The sequence below is a fragment of the Mastomys coucha genome, unplaced genomic scaffold (genome assembly GCF_008632895.1).
Source record: "Mastomys coucha isolate ucsf_1 unplaced genomic scaffold, UCSF_Mcou_1 pScaffold8, whole genome shotgun sequence".
NCBI lineage: Eukaryota > Metazoa > Chordata > Mammalia > Rodentia > Muridae > Mastomys > Mastomys coucha.
Window position 1 is genome coordinate 18,855,818 of NW_022196914.1, and position 20,588 is coordinate 18,876,405.

The 20,588-nt window shown below is 36.2% G+C and overlaps 1 protein-coding gene and 1 non-coding gene across 22 annotated transcripts in view; both read left to right on the plus strand.

Annotated features, from left to right (window-relative positions):
* Cdh18 (cadherin 18) overlaps window positions 1–20,588 on the plus strand; it is a 904,392-nt gene that overhangs the window by 596,750 nt on the left and 287,054 nt on the right. The gene's annotated exons all lie outside the window — the stretch shown is intronic.
* LOC116084007 lies at window positions 18,176–18,307 on the plus strand. The gene has a single exon (XR_004115986.1). It is a non-coding gene; the product is annotated as a small nucleolar RNA SNORA17 (small nucleolar RNA).

Below are 20,588 nucleotides of genomic sequence, written 5' to 3' on the forward strand. Positions count from 1 at the left end.
GAATCATATATTCTTTCAAAACTCTGTAAATGATATTTATTACAGATTTTTCAATTTCAACCTTTTTCATTTTATATTTTATATACTCAGAGTAATGAGGCAAACTATCATTATTCCTTCTTAGATGATTATTTTAAATATGTAACTACTTTATACAACTGTTATTAGCCTCAAACTAAATGATAGATTTCAAGTTGAAATGAGAATTTACCCCCAGGGGGAAATTCTGCTGTGTTAGGCAGTGTTCCTTGACTCTTTCAGACTTCTGATTTTGTTCAGGACAGTTTAGCTCCTCTTCCATTCTTTTCAATCCGTTGAATTAACAGGACTTACGTGACCTAAAAAGTTCAAGTGTCAGAATTGTCAAAACACAAAAGAGAATAATTCTATTAACATTCTTTTACAACAGGGTATGATCTCAAGCCAACAATCTTGACGAAGAATTTATTTTCAGATTTGTAGTGGAATATAAGTTCCAACAGTAGCAGTAATTTTAGTTTCCCATTGACTGTCAGATGAAAATATATAGGAAAAGATGTGCTACTTGCAGAATTCTCCATAAAAGGTTTAAAGATTATACATTTCAACATATTCAGTTGACAACCCATGCTTTACCACACATAAAAAAAAAAATCACACCTTGAAAAGAAATAAACACTTTATGGTCCATAAAACACATGAAGCACATTTGGTTCCTTAAGTCATGTTTCAAAAAGTCAAATGAAATTTAAACAAAAGGTGCCATGAATAGAAGCTGAATATTGTATAGTATAACAATGTGGCACAGCATGAAGCAATGGTGTTAGTTTAATATTTATAAAAATAAACATTTCTCTGCAGCAAAGCCATGTCTATTCTTTTTTTTCTTAGATGTTTTCTTTATTTACATTGCAAATTTTTTCCCCTCTGAAACCCTCTATCCCATCCTCCCTCTTCCTGCTCACTAACCCACTCACTCCAGCTTTCTTGTCCTGGCATTCCCCTACACTGGGGCATCAAGTCTTCAAGGCCATCCTCTGCTACATATTCGGCTAGAGACATGAGTCCCTTTGTGTGTACTCTTTGGTTGGTGGTTTAGTCCCTGGGAGCTCTGGAGGTACTGGTTGGTTGATATTGTTCATATGATTCATATGGGAATGCAAACCCTTTCAGTACCTTGGGTTCTTTCTCTAGCTCCTCTCTTGGGGACTTTGTACTTAGTCCAGTGGATGCCTGTCAGCATCCACTTCTCTATTAGTCAGGCCCTGGCAGAGCCTCTCAGGAGTCATATTTGACACTAAGAACGGAACATAAAACCTCTATTTTTTTCTGGTCTCCTGTTTATATGTAATTTTAAAGCATAGTCAATGTAAAATTACAGTTTTTATAGTGAAGACATGGCACTGAATACACAGAATGTCATCTTCTAACTATTGAGAATTCTGAATGACTCAAAATGACCAAATCCAAATCTGTACTGCATAATAAGTGGAATTGTCCTGTCTCGAACAACTCAGATTTCTTTTCTCATTACATTTATTACATTTATATGCATTTCAAAGATGAAACAACTTTGAAAACACAGTACTAGATAAGAAAAAATACAGTTCATTTTCTTCTCCATCCTTTGAAATGAAACAAACCTATAATTTTTAGAGAAATCAAAAATGCTGATAAAGAAATGAAATCTTGTAGGATGTCTGCAATTAGTAGTCACTACGCTGGGATGTATATACCTGTGATTTAGTTTTAAGGTATCAACTGCTTATCTTCTATGTTTTGAAGGTACCTCTAACTTCATGGTAATAGAAAGGAGAACTTTCAGACATTGTCATCAAACTTATTTTATGCCTTAATATAAGATTCTAAATGTCATGACAAAATCATGCAAATCATTTTAAATAAGATTTTTCACTAATGTTAAGGTTATTTTGGGGGTAGTATAGATGTAAAAATTTACCTTGTTCTATCCATAGTTCAGTAGCAGAGATAGTCTATGACAGTTTATTCCTCGCATTAATGTTTAGATGGTCCTAGAAACCAAAACATATTTCTATTAAAATATATTTCTGTAAAAACATATTTCTATTAAAAAATAAAATATTATTATTTCTATCAGTGCAAAAGGACTCCTAGTACACATAGAATTGAACATCTACAGGCATAATACATTCACAGAATTAAAAAATAAAATAACAGACTATCCCTATATCCAGAGTATTTTGTTAGAGAAATCATGAGGTAGAGTTTCAGAAAGAACCAAAAAGTAACAGAAAACATTAGGATGGTGACACTTATGCATATGAAATGTTTTCCTCAATGGTGAGGAAATTGGTACTGAAAGACTTGTGCAGTGTGATGTGTACAAAAAAGTGTTGATCATGCAAAAATAATGAAAGGGAATCACACCTGAAGACCCTCTAAATCACTCACCTCTGCTTGCCAGGGTGAAATCTATTATGACTTTAATACAGCAGAGCATAAACATGCATGGAATGTTGCCTTCATCAGAAAAAAGGACAGCAGAGGAATTAAATGGATTTGGAGAACATGGGCAGAACCTGATTACATTTGAGTAGACTATTGGATCCAAAACAAACTAGTATAATTGGAGCATCTGATGTCATCTTTTATACATATTAGACCCCTTTGTACTTGGCCTCACGTTTTAAAAAAAAAAAGTTTATACATTGTGTACTGACCTTTAACCAATACTAGATAACACATAAAATGATATGGTGTTTCACTATCTATTTAGATAACCTTCACGTGATGTGAAAATAAAGTATTAAGGGGACATGCTATTTTCCCCTTCAGAATATTTTTCCAAAGAATGCCTCTTCTGACTTCTCCTTTCATACACAGCCTTTTTCAATATCACTGTCTATTTTATGGCACCATTTAATAAACTCTTTCCCCTCTTCTTCTGCCAGAGTTAACACTTCCCCAGAGAGATGGAAGTAATTAAGTGTGTGAATTCAAAGGGGCTCCCTGCAGGGCTATAGGCGTCATGCTAAGCAAGAGTAAATAGAAATTGTTTGAGATGTCAACAATTAGAGCAAAGAGAGTCAATAGGAGCTCAGAGTAAGATTAGCAATAGATAAGCCACTAACCCCCCTGGATATACTTTTTGAGAATAAATGGCATCTTTATCAACAGCAAGTGTTTTGCAGTTCCCTGTGAGCGTGCAAATGTTTCCAATATATTCTTCAATCTAATTTTAGATATTTTGGGTTTTGCATTAAAATCGCATCATGTTTTGAACAGATATAATTAAATGCTATTTAATGTGCCCTTCAAAATGAGGCACTTCAGTAATTTACTGTAGCTCATTGCGCAATGCTAAGTCCAGAACAGTGATTGCACCAAATTGATCTCTTGACATTATTCCCTGCACTTCATTTTCAAAGTAGTTGGTCTTGTATACATGCATATCAACCAAAAATATTGCAAATCAGAGGAGCTCTTCAAAGACTGTCAGATAAATCCATCCTTCTTTAATGCTTAATTCACTTGAAATTTGAATCCTATAGATTTGATGGTAATCTAAATGAGTATAATTACTCTTCATTTTAAGGCTTCTAAAAATGCTTCTTCTTGTTTTAAATTACCCAATTTGCATTCACCTCAGCATGTGTGGATTGTATTTGTTGTTCAGAAGCCTAATTTAAATAAAATCTAATTTAATGTACTTTAGTGTCGAACACAGCCAAGATTCCAAGGTGCAACTTCAGAGTTATTTCATTTCTTGTTCCTACCTAATTGTGTTTAATTATGTAGTTGATGGATACACTTGGAGGATCAAAGAGAAAAAGAGAGAGAAAGGAGAGAGAAAAGAGAAAAGAGAGAGTAATTTGTATGGTCATGTTCACACAATAGGATGGATTCTGGCTCATGCTACATTGTAAAAACATTTTTTATTATCTACCTATATGAACACACTCCTAGTCATTTAATGCTTCTCAAAAGCAATCGAGGACTCAGGATAATATTAATTGTATTCTCTCACTGATCCAGTTGAGAAATATATTTTCAAGAAAACAATTTGCTCCTACTTTTAGAAGATATCAGATCATTTGCAAGATAAACATAGGCAGGACATGAGGTGAAACACTGAAAAGAAGACGTGGTGAAAAAATTTAAAATAGTAAGGTCAACTCTAGAAGATCTATTTCTGTCTTTAAAAGGAAACTAATCAAACAAATTTGGATTAAATACCTTTAAATCTCCATTTCTTTTTATTGAGGCTTAGTGTTTCTGTATTTCTGTATTTCTCTAATTGTGCCTCTTTTTGTTATAATGGAAACAATATTCAGGGCACTTCAGTGGCTGTTTTGTATATGTTCTTTGCACTAGGCTAATACTAAACCTATTTTCATATTTATATTTACTTTATCTCCATGAAAACAATTAGGAAGTCATTTCAGGAAATTTATTCAGCATTCTACGTGATGTCAGAAGTAAATGTTAAACATCATTTTGAATGTTTGCCTATTTTCCAGCCATTTTCAAATTTCCTTACAAATAGAATTCTAAGATCAGCCTATGATCAAGGGTGAACTTTGGCTCTCTGAACAGTTACTTTTTAGACTGTTCTGCTCTTTGCTATTTCCTTACAACATAACACAAATTTTCGATCCACTCGAAGTATTCTTCCCACCCTTTGAAACTCCTTTTTGCAATACTACACTTTTTTTTTCTAGCTAATCTTGCTTAGATTAAATCACTAACTATATTTTAATTAAAAGATAAAGGTTAGACTACCATCTCTCTACCAGTGTTCTGTTGCTGTTAAAGGGATATAGTGACCACAGCAGCTTTTAGAGCATTTAATTGAGTTTTGTGTACAGTTTTGAAGGTTTAATCCATTATTATCATGGCAGGAAGCATGTCAAGCACACACATAGACATGGAAGCTTAGATTTCAACATCTAGATCCATAGACAGCAGCAAGAGAGAGACTTTAAACCTAGAGGGAGCTTGTGAAACTAAAAAGTCCACCCTTAGTGATACACTTCCTCCAACAAGAGTACATCTTCCATGACTGCCATTGCCTGGTGACTAAGCATTCAAATCTATATACCTATGGAGGTCCACTCCTATTAAAACCACCACACCATCCATTAGATCTAAAGGAAAATCTAATGCTATGTTCAAGTATATATATCATTAGTTGCTCAAGAAGAAAAATACAAATGTGTGTTTTAAAGATATAAATGTTAAGGGTGCTCACAACCAACTATTGGACTGAGCATGAGGTCACCAATGGGGTCCCCCAAGGGAAGACTGAAGAGAAAAGACTGAAAGAGCTGAAGGAGTTTGCAACCCCATAGGAAGACCAACAATATCAATCAACCAGAACCCCCCAGAGCTCCCAGGGACAAAACCATCAACCAAGGGGTACACATGGAGGAACCCATGGCTCCAGCTGCATTTGTAGCAGAGGATGGTCTTGTTGGGCATCAGCCGGAGGAGAGACCCTTGGTCCTGTGAAGGATCAATGCCCCAGTGTATGAGAATGCCAGGGCTGGGAGGCAGGAGTGGTTGGTTGGATAGGGGAATACCCTCATAGAAGCAGGGGGAGGGGGAATGTGATAGAGGGTGTCAAGGTGGGGGGCGAGGAAACAGGACAGGGGATAACATTTGAAATATAAATAAAGAAACTATCCAGTTTAAAAAATAAAGAATGGCCAATCAATATACAATTTCTGCCATCTAACTATTTTGCTAAGGGATTTGCATGCCTCATGCTAATTTTTTACATTTAAGTATAAACAAGTTATAGAAATAAACAAAATTTCTAGGGTTAAAAAAAGAGAGGACTTGAATAACATTATAAGCACACGCTCTTTTTTGTTTTGTTTTTACTGTTTGACCTTTGGATACTTACTCTTTAAAAGCTTAGAAAACTTACTAGTTCTGAGTGCATTAAAACAAAATATTTGAAAGTTCAGTTTTTGCCTTGTATCACAAGTAAAAAACAACATTAACCTAGAATTAAATCTACTAAATAAGCTATCGTTTATTTTACTACCTTCACTCTATAACTTACAAATAAGGTGGTTAAGTTGCATAATATTTTTATCATCCTTGACTCTTTTTCTTGGATATAATAACGCTTCCCTCTCTTTGTACAAATGAATCACTTAAAGGACAGAATGGAAATAAATTGTCCAGCATCTTGTAAGAGAAGTAGCAGGAAGGCACTACAAGTCGTATGTATTAGGTTTCTCTTTCCCATTTAAACAGAAACTAATGCTATGTTTTTTGTTACCATTTTCATTAGTCCGAACATAAGTGCCTCATACATAGGCAGCTCTGGAAAAGTAATTTAAAACTATGCGTCCCTTCAACAGTTGCACTGTGTTCTCTGTGTGCACTTATAAAGCATTCAGGTACTTCTGCTTTAATTCATGCTGTTCGTTGTCATAAACACCATTAAACTCTTGCTCAGTTTGTTCTTTAGCATCTACTTCCAGATGAGAATTGCTAAGTTAGGATATATATCCATCTGATATCCTGAAGCATACTCCAGTATAATACTATCACTTGGAAGACTTTTCGAGAGTGTGGGGAGAGGACTATGTCAGTAAAACACTTGCTATTCAAGAATTAGGGACAATATTTAATCACCAGAATCCACACTTATGAGGGTTCTGGTGAATAAATATTGGTCCTTCTCTATCAAGTTGGCAGGCAATGACTGATGCCTGAGGTTGTCCTCTGACTTCTACATGTGTTAAGGGGTAGTATGGTAAATGTTGACTCATACACACACACACATCCACATTGTACACATATACTCATATCACACAAGACAAGACAGGGGTGAAAAAGAAAAACACAACCAGATTGTTTTCATGAGAGAGGTTAAAGTCCACAAGTTCCTCCATTTCTTAAATTGTAATGCATAAAAGTTATTGACTAAAACAGTATCCTACCAGAACTGTAGCACATATAACTCATAGTCGTGTCATATCTATGTACAGTTTAATGCATTACTGAGATAATCTTCCAGATCTCAGAAGTTTAACACTCCTGACATGTATTATTTACTCGAGTCTCTTGAATACAGGACAACTACTGTGTCCTGTTTGCTTTTCCATAACTGTTGCAGCATTTTCTAAGAGCTCAGGGCTATTTATTTTCCCTATCCTTTTTTTACAGATGGATAGAACAAATGGACTTGAATTCACAAGATAGGATTTTTTTTTTAGTTGGATATTTTATTTATTTACATTTCAAATGTTATTTCCTTTCCCAGTTTCCCCTCTGCAAACTCCCTATCCAATCCCCCCGACCCTGCTTCTAAAAGGGTGCTCTCCCACCCACCTACCCACTTTTGCCTCACCAACCTAGCATTCCTCTACATTGGGGCATCAAGCCTTCATAGGACCAAAGGCCTCCCCTCCCATTGATGCCAGACAAGGCCCCTTCAGCTCCTTCAGTCCTTCCCCTAACTCCTCCATTGGGGTCCCTGTGCTCAGTCCAATGATTGGCTGTGAGCATCTACATCTGTATTGTATCAGGATCGGGCAGCTGTATCAGAATCCTGTCAGCAAGCACTGCTTGGCATTCGAAATAGTGTCTGGGTTTGGTGTCTGCATGTGGGGTGAATCTCCAAGTAGAGCAGTGTGTGGATGGCCTTTCCTTCAGTCTCTGCTCCACTCTTTGTCCCTGTATTTACTTCATACAGGAAAAATTCTGGGCTAAAATTTTGGAGATGAGTGGGTGGCCCCAACTCTCAACCGGGGTTGGGGGACATGCCTAACCTCTTGGTCTTGACAGGTTCTCCCTCCCCTTTGTGGAGCTGATGTCATCAGCTTGGGGTCCTAGGAGGCTCTAGCTTTCCTGGCATTTGAGACTTTCTTGTTACTACCTCCAGTTCCCACCCCCACCCCCATTGCTACACACCTCTCTTTAATTTCCTGATCCTCTGTACATCTCTTCTATCTCCTCCCATATCTGATTCTTCCCCTCTTTTTCTGCTCACCCTCTTCTCTTCCTCCCAAGCCCCTCCCACCCTCTACTTCCCTTGATTATTTTGTCCCCCCTTCTAAGTAGGACTGAATCATGCACTCCTTGGCCTTTCTTCCTCTTGAGGTTCATGTGGTCAGTGAGTTGTACTGTGGGAATTCCAAACTCTTTGCCTAATACCTACTTATCAGGGAGTCCATTCCATGTGTGGTCGGACCCTATTAAAAAATGGGAAACAGACCTAAACAGAGAATTCTCAAATAAGGAAACTTGAGTGACTGAGAAGCACCTAAAGAAATGTTCAGCATCCTTAGTCATTAGGAAAATGCAAATCAAAACGACCCTGAGATTCCATCTCATACCAGTCAGAATGGATAATACATCAAAAACTCAGGTGACAGCAGATGCTGGCAAGGATATGGAGACAGAGAAACATTCCTCCATTGCTGGTGGGATTGCAAGCTGGTACAACCACTCTGGAAATCAGCTTGGTGATTCCTCAGGAAATTGAACAGAGTACTAGTTGAGAACCTAGCTATATCACTCTTGAGCATATACCCAGAAGATCCTCTAATATGTAATAAGGACACATGCTCCATTATGTCCATAGCAGCTATATTTATAATAGCAAGAAACTGGACAGAACCTAGATGTCCCTCAACAGAGGAATGGATACAGAAAATGTGGTACATTTACATAATGTAATACTACTCAGCTATTAAAATAATGACTTCATGAAATTTGCAGGCAAATGGATGGATTTAGAGAATATCATCCTGGGTGATGTAACTCGCTCACAAAAGACCACAAGATGTGGTTAGACGTTATTTGAACATTTCCACCTGGATTTTGGTGTTCCAAAATTAGTGATATTGTCAACTTTTACTCAAGGAAGTTTTTAGATATTTCTACTAAGCAATGAACTGATTCCTTCCACACTTTGCTCTTCTATGCATCAAGTGACAGTTTCAACTTCATCATTCACTTAAAACATACCTCCATCCCTTTAAAAGAGAACACATTCATATGTGAAACATCCAAGATTTCTGATTGCCATCTCGTAAGTAAAGAAAAATGATCAAGATTTATAAGGAAATCCTATTGAAACAATCATACATCCAAAGTCAAGGGTGTGGTAGGCACAGGGTAAATATCTCTTAAGACAACAGTGGGAGATAATAACAAGTTTTCAGTTCATGCCAGTATTTAAACACTCCTGAACATGTAACATTGATATGGCACAATTTATATTTTCTATATGTATAAAGCATAAAGAATGTTCGAAGTGATGTTTTCATTATCTGTTTTTTATGTAACTGCTCTTCAGTAGAAAAAATGATTTAACTGATTTGTGAATTAGATTCTAGAAGCAGGGATTATCTTAGAATGGGTGGGTGGTACCTTTCAAAGTCCAGCTTTTCATGAATCAAAGACTGAGGATAATACACATAAAGATTTTTGTCTGTAACTATTACCTATATCATTTACTCTTAGTTCATTGTCTCCCACCAATAGATATTAATGCAATGGTCTTTTGTGAATATACAAAGGCCATCAAACTTTACAAGAAAAGTAAGAAATTAATGAAATTTGAAAGGAACACCAGATGATAAGAAGGGTTTCCAAGAGATGGAAAATCTTTGAAGTGCCATACCTAGGGACTTTATAGGGCTGTGATACAAATGGGAGAGAGACTGGTGTAATTTCTATAGGATCAGTTAGTTACCTGAGTATCAAATGCTGAACCAATGGAGGACAAACGGTCATTATGTTCTTCCATATTCCAGTCAAGGAGCTAACAGTGCACTTCTCACATATAACTATCCATTTACAGAATGCTGAAGTTCCCGTCTTTCTATCTCTGACTACACATATGCTTACTATCGACCTTGCCTGTCAGATGCCTATTAGCCACATGGTCTGCACTATTACCCTGTGCTCTTTTTTTTATTAGATATTTTCTTTATTTACATTTCAAATTGTGTCCCCTTTCCTCACTTTCCCTCTTAACCTCCCCATCCCATCCATACTCTCTCCCTGCTCACTAACCCACCCATTCCTGCTTCCTTGTCATGGCATTCCCCTACACTGAGGCACAGAGCCTTCACAGTACCAAGGGCCACTCCTCCCATTGATGCCTAACAAGATTATCTTCTGCTACATATGTAGCTGAAGCCTTGAATCCCTCCATGTGTGCTCTTTCGTTGGTATTTTAGTTCCCTGGGTGCTCTGAGGTACTTTTTGGTTCATATTATTATTCCTCCTATGGTACTGTAAGCCCCTTCAGCTGCTTTGGTAACCTTTAGTTCCTCTATTGGGAACCCTGTGCTCAGTCTAATGGATGGTTGTGAGCATCTGCCTCCCTATTTGCCAAGCACTGGCAGAGCCTTGTAGTTATCATTACTGCTGTTAATGATAATGAACTATCTTTCCACAACTACTGAGAAGCTGCATTTGTCCTTAGTTAACACCTTTTCTATGGGATGTTATGCCAACTCTTTTCTGAAATAGATGGAAGAGTATTCTTATCAGAAGCCACCTTCACAGTCTAGTATTAAAAAAAAATGTCCCCATTAGAGGCAAGAAAATACAAAATGACAATCCTGCCTTATATATGTTCCTTTAAAGGCAGTGGTTCTCAAACTTCCTTATGCTGAAACTCTTTAATAGAGTTCCTCATATTGTGGTCACCCCAATGACAAAATTAATTTGATTATAATTGCTAACTATGATACTTTTATAAATTGTAATGGAAGTATCTGATATGTAGGATACATGATATATGACCCCCAAGTTGAAAACCACTGCCTTAAGTGGCCTGATGTTGCTGTCCCAGAACCCCATGCTTCCTCTTATTTGGTCATTTAGATTAATTGCAACCCCTACTAAAAGCCTCTTTCTCTTCTTCTGTGTGCCTGACTTTACCATTTCAACTTTTGATTTTCTCTTTGACTCTAGTCTAATTTTTATTACAAGATGTCTGAAAAATTTGCATTTTTTTCATCATGGACTCTTTCTTCCCAAAACCTTCTGAAAGCCAGATTCAGCATCATCTATATATCCAAGCATTAGAAAGATAATGTTGACGAGATTGACAAAAATTTCAACACATTCCATGTTTGAAACCACTGTATTATTTAGAATATTTCTTTAAAAATAAATTGGCTTATGTTTGAATTTGTTGTTTATATTTGAGATTTTAATTTAATTACAATCTCTCTCTTTCCTTTTTGTCTCTACAAACTCTTCCATATACCTCCCTGTTCTTCTCCAAATTCATGACCTCTCTTTTTATTACTGTATGTATATATGTACTTGCACATATATAAATATCTCTAAATACAATCTGCTGCATCTGTGCATTGTTAGTTGTAAGTATTTTTTCAGGGGTGATGACTTGTATTAGACAGCCAATTGGTATATACTTCCCCTTTAAGGGCCACTTCCCCTACTCTGAGCTTTATTCACTTATCTATGTAGTTCTCTGTGTAGAGTTGAAGCCTTATGACCTTTTCTCATACAGTTTGGCATGATCACTAGTTTTGTTCTTGTTCAGTTCACTTTTGGGCAGCCATGACTAGGAGACTAGCTTTACAGCAAACTCTTTGCTCTGTTTCCTCTTGCTATCTTTCTGTCCCCTCTTCTGCAAAGTTTCCTGAGACTTAGGTGCAGGAATACTTTGTACTTGTATACCCTGGGACTGGGTATCATGACTCTGAAGACTGATGGTGATTTTTGTTGTGACCTTCAACTGTTGCATGTAGGAATTATCATGAGTGAAAAAGATTCCATTTAACATAAAGACAGACCCTGAAGGACTCTGAGAAGCCTGTTTATGGAATTTGTTGATGGGGGCTGATGATAAAGGTCTATGGTCTATGAGTAGATGAACGTAGGACAGGTACTGGCAGAAGCTGATAAATATCCATTTATTTTAAAGTTCAATATGGCAATAATTACAACTAGCCCTCTTAAAGACACTAATTACACTCCTTTTTGTGTTCTTATGTTATCTTTATGACATAAATAAAGATATTTTTTATCTTTTTTAAAAAGATAAAAAGCCCCTTTTTATCTGATGAATCTGGGCTGTTGAGGAATTTTGTATCAATACACTTGAAAACACACACACACACACACACACACAAGGCACCTCTTTAAATATTCATTGATATTTTGCCTGATATGTAATTATTCAGAGAAAGCATTGCTTTCCCTGGTACAGAAGTTACAGATGGTTTTGAGGTACCATATGGGCTTTTGGAAATAGACCAATGTCTTCTGAAAGAATAGCCAGTGCTTTTAACTCCTGAGCCATCTCACTAACTCATAAGATATTTATTTTTATTTTTTAAAATTGTTATAGACAATCCACTTTGGTATACTAACACATTATAAGACTTCTTTTTGAAATTTCAGAGGTTTTCTTTTCTCTTATTAGAGTTCACAACAGTTTGCTTCTATAAACAAAAGTCATGGATTCCATGATTTTAATCATTAGTTAAACATTTATAGTTACTTGTTACTGAGAAATACTCATTATCTAGAGACTCTCATGTAGGCAATACAAATAACCTTTGCATCTAGTTGACCTGTGACTGAGTCTTCTAGTCTTCAGTGTCAGTGAGCAAGTCACCTACCTGATCTACATCCTAAATGACTGCAAGAGGTGATTATATCACCAAAGATTTAAGATCTTATAATATGATGATAGGGTTCTATTTCAAAGTTGTAATTTATATCTGAGTTGGTAGAATAGTGGAAGGTATACTTGACAAACAGCACAATTTTAGTTTATTTTCTAATCAAAGCTTATTTGGAAGTGATGGGAATTCTGATTCCTGTCTTTGTTCAAAGGTGAGTCTTCTGTTTTCTCCTGTACCTGCCCAGATCAAAGGATCAAAAATCTTCTTCATAGTACCTGCAAATTGACAAATTAGAGCCAAGATGTTTAGCAGACTTTTATACATACTAGAACAAGGTAATATTTTTCTATATTAGACAAGAATACTCATGAACAACTCAGTGGTTACAGTCAATCCACAAGGAAGAGCAGCCCCTATTACAGTTGGATCATCATGATGGAAAGGACTAATTATAAAAACCACCATTCCTGTGTCACTATGTTTATGGAAAAAAGTAAACTTTGCATAAGAATAGCTTTTGATAAACTTAATCAGCCGTGTTAAAATGTAAGGCTTATATGCAAGAAAAGAAAATGGTAAAGATTTATTCTTTTCAAAAATAACTTTTACTAAAGAATCCATGGAAAATTTTAACTTAATCAATTAGTTATACTAAAAATAACTGAATGGTTGATTGAAGATATTTAAAAATATAAGAATATGATGTCTAATTACAAAAAGCATACTAACTCAAACGAATTATTTACCTTATTTAAAATTTTGAAAAAGTATAATTGCATTTAAGTTAGTTGTATTTTACAAAGAAAAAGATCTTGTTTTATTTGTTTCTATAAGTAAAAATAAACACATTTTTCTGTGCAAGAATAACAACACTTTCTGTAAAATTTAGATTCCCTGGTTATATAAAGGGCAAAGTTGAAAATGAAATTAAGCATTTCACTTCTGTTCTAAACCTTTTAAAAATTAACTTGTACCTCATTAAAGAGTTCATTAAACACTCATATGTGAAAATATGAAGCCCTTTCTTGACCTTTCCATAGTTATGTGTTAAGCATCTGTCCTCTGTGAGTCAGTGAAATATAAAGAGAATTCAAATAAATAAAATTGATATCCAAGAGTAAAAGGATTAAAGTTGAATAGGATGAGTAATAAATGCTGCTTCAAGTGCACAAAATTACCATAATCTTTGAACCTATTTAACATGGAAAAGCTCAAGATATGTAAGAGGTTTGCAACCCCATAGGAAGCACAACAATATCAACCAAGCAGACATCTCATAACTCCCAGGGACTAAACCACCAACCAAAGAGAACACGTGGAGGGACCCATGGCTCCAGCTACATATGTAGCAGAAGGTGGCCTTATCTGGCATCAATAAAAAGAGAGGCATTTGGTCCTGTGAAGGCTCAATGCCCCAGTGTAGGGGAATGCCAGGATGGTGAGGTGGGTGGGTGTGAGTGTGTGGTGGAGCACCCTCATAGAAGCAGAAGAGAGGGATGGGATAGGTGGTTTGTGGAGAGGAAACCAGGAAAGAGGATAACAGTTGAAATGTAAATAAATAAAATATCCAGTTCTTAAAAAAGGAAAAAAAGAAAAATAAAGAAAAATGAAATTTAAGACTTAAAAAGAAAACTTGATATTCTTATGCAAGTAAAGGTCATGATCACCTGACCAAAATTAAACTCTCAGAGCAGATTCATGTGAGTATATGTAACTATCTCTATCCTTACTCTCTCATGATTAATGTTAAAATTGCAATAATAATATTTATGTATATTACATATGAAATCCAGCAATTTTTCATTTTGCATTATACCCAATAAATATTATAAATTCAAGTGTCCTTCTCATAAATAAATCACAGCAGAGAGTGTCTTGTGGATATTTGTTAAAATATTAAATAAGTACTGAAAATGTGATAGAGAACAAGTATATTAAATACTATTTTCCTTCTTTTTTAGGTGTATTATATATTTATTTTGGTCTGAAGTAAGCATATAAAATACACTATTAAACACAAACACAAAAATACACCCTTTTTAATTTTAGAATTGAAAAGTTTCAAACTTTGGCTTTGAGTTTTGATCAACTATGAAGTTATATGTAAGTCATTAATTATTCTATTTCAATGTTACTTTTGGGTTTCAATCTATTTTCTATTCCACACTTAATTTCCCCAATCACTGCCTTTTAAATTTTTCACATCAGTCTTTATGATAGATTTAACTCAAATGTTCCTCTATTATCTAAAATTGGTAATTATGTATAGAATATATTTGTAGAAGCAACAATTTTAAAAGTTAAATCTTTAACTTGAAACTTAGTTTTAAATTTCAGAGATAATGGAATTATGAATTTCTTATAGATTTCTTCATAGTTCTGTACTATCAACTTACCTTTCATAAGAAGGGCCATGGAAGAATTTTCTTTATGATCACTAGCACTGTAAATAGCTAGAGTTAAGAAGAGTTGAAGAAAACATATAGTCTTACCATATATTCTTAACACTCTTATGTCCTCTCCCACATTGCATTTCTCCAAAGACTGTAGCACGTTTCTTGTAGTTGCCAACACTTTTATAGACTTGGTGTAGCCTGAACTATTGACAGGGGATTATAAGATAACACCCAGACTCCAAATAACTCTCTATCCATTTGTACACAATTTTGTACCGAGTTTACTAAAAAGTTTGAATAGTAAGATAGATCACCAAATATTTACTATCTGTGAAAACATAATGATCACTTCTTTAAACCAATGCATGTGTGTGTTCTCATTGTGCTATGTTGTCTGCATAAGGAAGAATATGGACGATTTAATAAAACTATCTATGTAAATAAGTGCTAATATAATAAATTGATAAACATTAAATAGTTTGAAGATCTTTATTATTAAAATAAAGCTTTGCAAATGATACAAACATCAAACACAAAAGCCAAACCCAAAGAAACAACTGAATGAAACAACTGAATGAAATTTTATACAATTAAAACAGGGATTTGAAATTATATATTAACTTTACACTTTTATTATTCAATAGTTTTATGCCTCTACCAAAGAGCACACACAAAAATTCATGATAGAAGTAGAATTAGAAAATAAATAAGCTTTGTATTCTCTACCACAGATTATACCAGTTACCTTTATTCAGTCCTTCCTCATCTCTTCACATATCTTTTTCTCAACTTTTCTCCATGTTATAATGTGCCCACATATACTTTTGCTACAAAAGTACATATATTTGTGATTAGGTTCTACATATTAGAGAAAACATAGATATTTTATTCTGAGATTGTATGACCTTAAAAAGACATATTCTAAGACCACCAAATTTTCTACTAATTTTAAAATTCTATTTTAGAGCTGCTGAATATGTATATATATATATATAAAGATAGATAGATAGATAGATATAGATATAGATATATGTGTGTGTGTATGAGTGTGTACATACATTTAATTTTCCACTTATTTACAATTTCAGTAATTCCAATTAATTGTTAAGGTGAATAAAGAAAAAATTAATAATACTGATTTCATGAAACCATAATCTGAAGGCATAATAGCAGATATACTACTCACAAATATTTGAAATTTAATATTCATCTCCTAGGTGTAAGACTGTTTTGTGTCAAAGCATAGGTGTAAAGATTAGAAGTCATCCTGATTAAGTACTCACCTGCTTGCATAGTGACAAACTAACATAAGCTAAGCATAATGATAGTAGTATAAAACTAAAATTGTAAATGTTATGTTACATAAGAACATGGAAAGATGGTTAGATGCCAGAGATTATGAAAGACAAATTGTATTTCTCCCAAGTAAACCCAACGTTTATTTTAAAAATTATGCCAGGTAACAGGAAATTAAACAATGTTTTTCTCATGATATCAAGTTTCACATCTTTTATAATTATTTAGAAATAATTATTTATCTATTCTGTGTATCAATGTTTCTCCTGCATTTATGTATGTGTATAATGTGCATGCCTGGTGCCTATCAAAGTCAGGAGTAGGAACTCTTCCTCTGAAAGTGGGGTTTCAGTTTACCAATTGGTTGCTGGGAACCACCTTAATTCAACAGGTCCTCTAGACACCAAGCCATTTCTCAAGCCCATGCTTTATAATCACTACATGTCAGCATATATTATCAAATTATTGTCATTGGGGAGATGAATAGGTACTAGATAAAGGTTCATAGGTTCCTATCCTAAGAATTTACTTGGGCTGACTTTTTAGTAGAAACATGAAACCACATTGTTTTAAAGGTAGAAAGGGTAGAGATTAATCAGTCTGCAGACATGGTAGATGAGACTGCTGGAAAGCAGTGTGCTGGTTCCTTCCAGTGAAATCCAGCCTGAGGTTCAGATTCTTTTTCTCCTTATCTGTCCTGTACTTGTGATGCCATAGAGTGTCTCTTTCTTTCTCAGCACTCAATAATGAATGTTTTTCTGTTGTCAACTCCCTTCTTTTATTTGTTCCCTTCCTATGTATAAATCTGAGAAACTGTCATTCAGTACTAACATTAAGTTGAACAGTCACTAGGAGCCTGCTGGGTATTCCTAGATGCTGGGTTTTGTAAGGACACATTTCTTTCTTGACAGGATAATAATTTGATTATACTGATTATGTGTTCTCCAGGCACAATCTCCATTCCAGGCTGATTGCTCTCAGTTTTATTATAGAAACGCCTCAAGGCATGGTTAGTTTTGTAGAGAGAAAATGTTTTACGTCTTTAAAAAGATTTGGTTTCCATGTTCAAATGCAGTACTGAAGTCCTATAATCCACAAGTTTATGCTTTAAATAATGAGAAAGATTTTATTTTATGGAGGTTTTTGTTTTGTTTTGTATTTTTTCCGAATTTTTAACACAGTGCAGATTTGCCAAAGAAGTCACTAATTTAGGAACAATATATAAAAAAAACATATAAAGTTTCAAATCACAACTTCTGAAAATATAGTCCTTATCTCTTTCATACTAAATATATTATTTGAGAATGCATCTGAAAAATATAATATATGCAATGGGCCAATAGTAGAGTGACTCAAGGAACTTCCTAATTGTACACTGGGTAAAAAAAAAAAAGAAAAAAAAAGATGTTCATTTCATGACTCACTAGCACTCCACTGTGTTAGGAAAATGATAATCATTACATCCCACAAACATCACAAAGTTGAAGTCACATTTCTCTGACCTTCAAATTTCTTGGAGTTGAGAGCAAGCAGAGATCAACAAAACCATTGCATCCATTGAAAGGGTTAAAGAGAAATCTTAATGGTAATGAGTACAGACAAATACACATTCTGAATATTATCCAAAGAGACATGTACAACAATAGACTGGGAATGAGGAGGTCTACTTGGAATAAGCAGTATTGTTTTCTTCTGCCCTGGGAAAAATGAGTCTGTGCATACCAGATATGCAGTTCTTCTATCCTCTACATGTTAATATGCAAAGGTAAAGTAAGAGAGTGACTATTGTAGCTTTAAGACAGACTCTACCTAAGTTTGATTAAATTTGGTATTGAAATAGAATTTGATTTTTTTGTGGTAGCAAAAGCTGTATTAACTTTTCCTGGCCCTTGAGGCATTGAGGGTGTGGCTGCTAGGTCACAGGTTTGTTAATAGGTAACAGAGTGGAGAGATAGTATGACTATGCTCAGTGTTCTGACCTAGGACCATCTGAATGATCAATAGCCTAACATTCCCTGAACACTGTGAGCCTGAGAAACCACCAGTCTGGCTCAAGAGGGCTTGAACAGAGAGCTAGCCTAAGATGACCACCACTCCAGTCCAGATAGATCTGGGTGGGCTCTCCATAGGACAGAAAGCAAGACTGCCTGGAATCACAGGCTTTAGGCAACAGTAAGCCAAGAAAAATGGCTACTTGGGTGGGCTAGTAGAAGAGTGAGCTTGAAACAAACACCAGATGGGCACAGAGAGGCATAGACAGGGAGCTAGCTTGAGATGAACACCACTCTGGTGATCCTCAGGCCTGTGAGAGATGTGTGTGCTTGGGATGACCCCAGCCTGGGGGCACCATAATGTATGAGTTGGGACTCCTGAGATTACTACTCCTATGCTGACAATTGGGGCCACATGTGGATCTGTGGCTCTTCAGCAGCAGGGCTCTATTACCACCAAAGTCCAGGTAGAATCCCTAGTCATTGGGGACATGTGGGCGTCTGAGGGCTGTGCAGAACAGATCCTACCACTCACCTGGGCATTATGAGAGTACTTGCCCTACAGACATGAGAGCCTAATAGCTGATAGTAGTATTTGGGAGAGCACACTGTTGGAATTGTGGATTAGCTAGCCCAAACAATTCAAACATTGGAGTACTGCCCCTACCACTCAACTCCCTGTGGTGGCATGGACAAGGGAGAGAGATAATATCCTGACCCCTCACCACCAGCAGCAGGCAGGAGACCTGGCCCTGGGGTCATATGAACAGGGCAGAAGTCCTTGTCCTTTACTAGTTGCAGGTTCCAAACCTCACCTGGTAAGCAGAATAGAGCTCGCCCTAGATGTGGGGATTATGGGTGAATAGGACTGAAAGGGGTGAGTGTGGGAGAGCCAGGCCTTCTTTCTCCCTGCTGTTTGGTGGAATTGGCAGGAACAAATTTTCTTCTATCCCTTTTGTCCTCTACATAGGAGGCTAGTAGTAGAATTGGCTTGGATGTGGTCATGAGAGCAGGAGAGCTGGCCCTGCCCCTCATATGCTGTAGCAGTTAGGGAGAGCAAGCCCTGCACCTCACTGAGACAGTACAGAAGAAATGACCCTGATTGTAGTTATGTTAGTGAGCAGGCAGGAGCATATGAGCATGGAAAAACTGGCACTAACTCTTGTCTGCTATGCACCAGTGGCCCCCTCCCTTGCCCCTTGCCAGCTCGGGTAGGTAGGAGAGTTAACCCTGAAGTCATGAGAGCAAGAGAGCTAGTCCTGACCCTCACATGCTGCAGCACTTAGGAACAGGCCCTGAACCTTTCCTGGGCAGCATAGCAGAGATGGCTCTGCCTCTTGTCTGCTGGGCAGTGGCACAGATGAGGTAGAGACACCCACTTTCCCTCCCGTCTTCACCATCTGTGGCACATGGGAAAGCTGGCTCCCAGGATTATGAGTAGGAGAACTGGAAATGTCCTTCATTGGCTGTAGCACTGAGGAGAGTAGGGCTTGCACCTTGCCTGGGCAACAGTGTAGAGATGGCCCTGGTATATGGCCTTGGTATATGGTCAGACAGGCCTGAGGGTATGAGAGCTGGAGAGATGACCATCTCTGATTCCTCTCAGGTCCAGATCTAGCACCTGAGAGGAATCATCTTACCCATCAATGAACTGCTGGAATGAATGAAGGGTCTGATCCTACAGATCCAAAACTACAGGATCTCCAAGGTATAGGGAAACAACAGAATATCTGAAGAGTCACAATAAGGATCCAGTATCAATAGAGTAGCAGAAGCCATAGACCTCATACCAGACCAATGGCATCATTGCAATAAATATTAGCAAGCAAAGATGTATGGATAAAAGGGAATACTATGGGATACACTGTGATACAATATGTTCATAAGATTTTTTTTCTCTGATGTTGGGCAGATTGCAAATATGGAGGGCAGGAATGAAGGTAGGGGGATGTGGAGGGCAGGAATGAAGGTAGGGGGAGATGAGTGGGCTTGCTGTGCATGATGTGAATTCACAAAGAACCAATAAAAAATTGAAGAAAAACCAGGTACTTCTAAATATCTGATTTTATTTTTTTTAACTTTTATTGCATTATGAAGACAAAAGTTACATGATTTCAATTTATCTGAATTTGTTAACATTTAAAAACATATTTTAAGTAAACAGAATTAAATCATATCCTTGTTTTCCTTTTGTACCCCAACTCCTCCCAGAGACCCCCTTCAATAACTACAATATCCTTTTTGTCATATTCCTTAAAATTTATAAAACATTATAACAATAAAATAAGTATTATAAAAGTTGT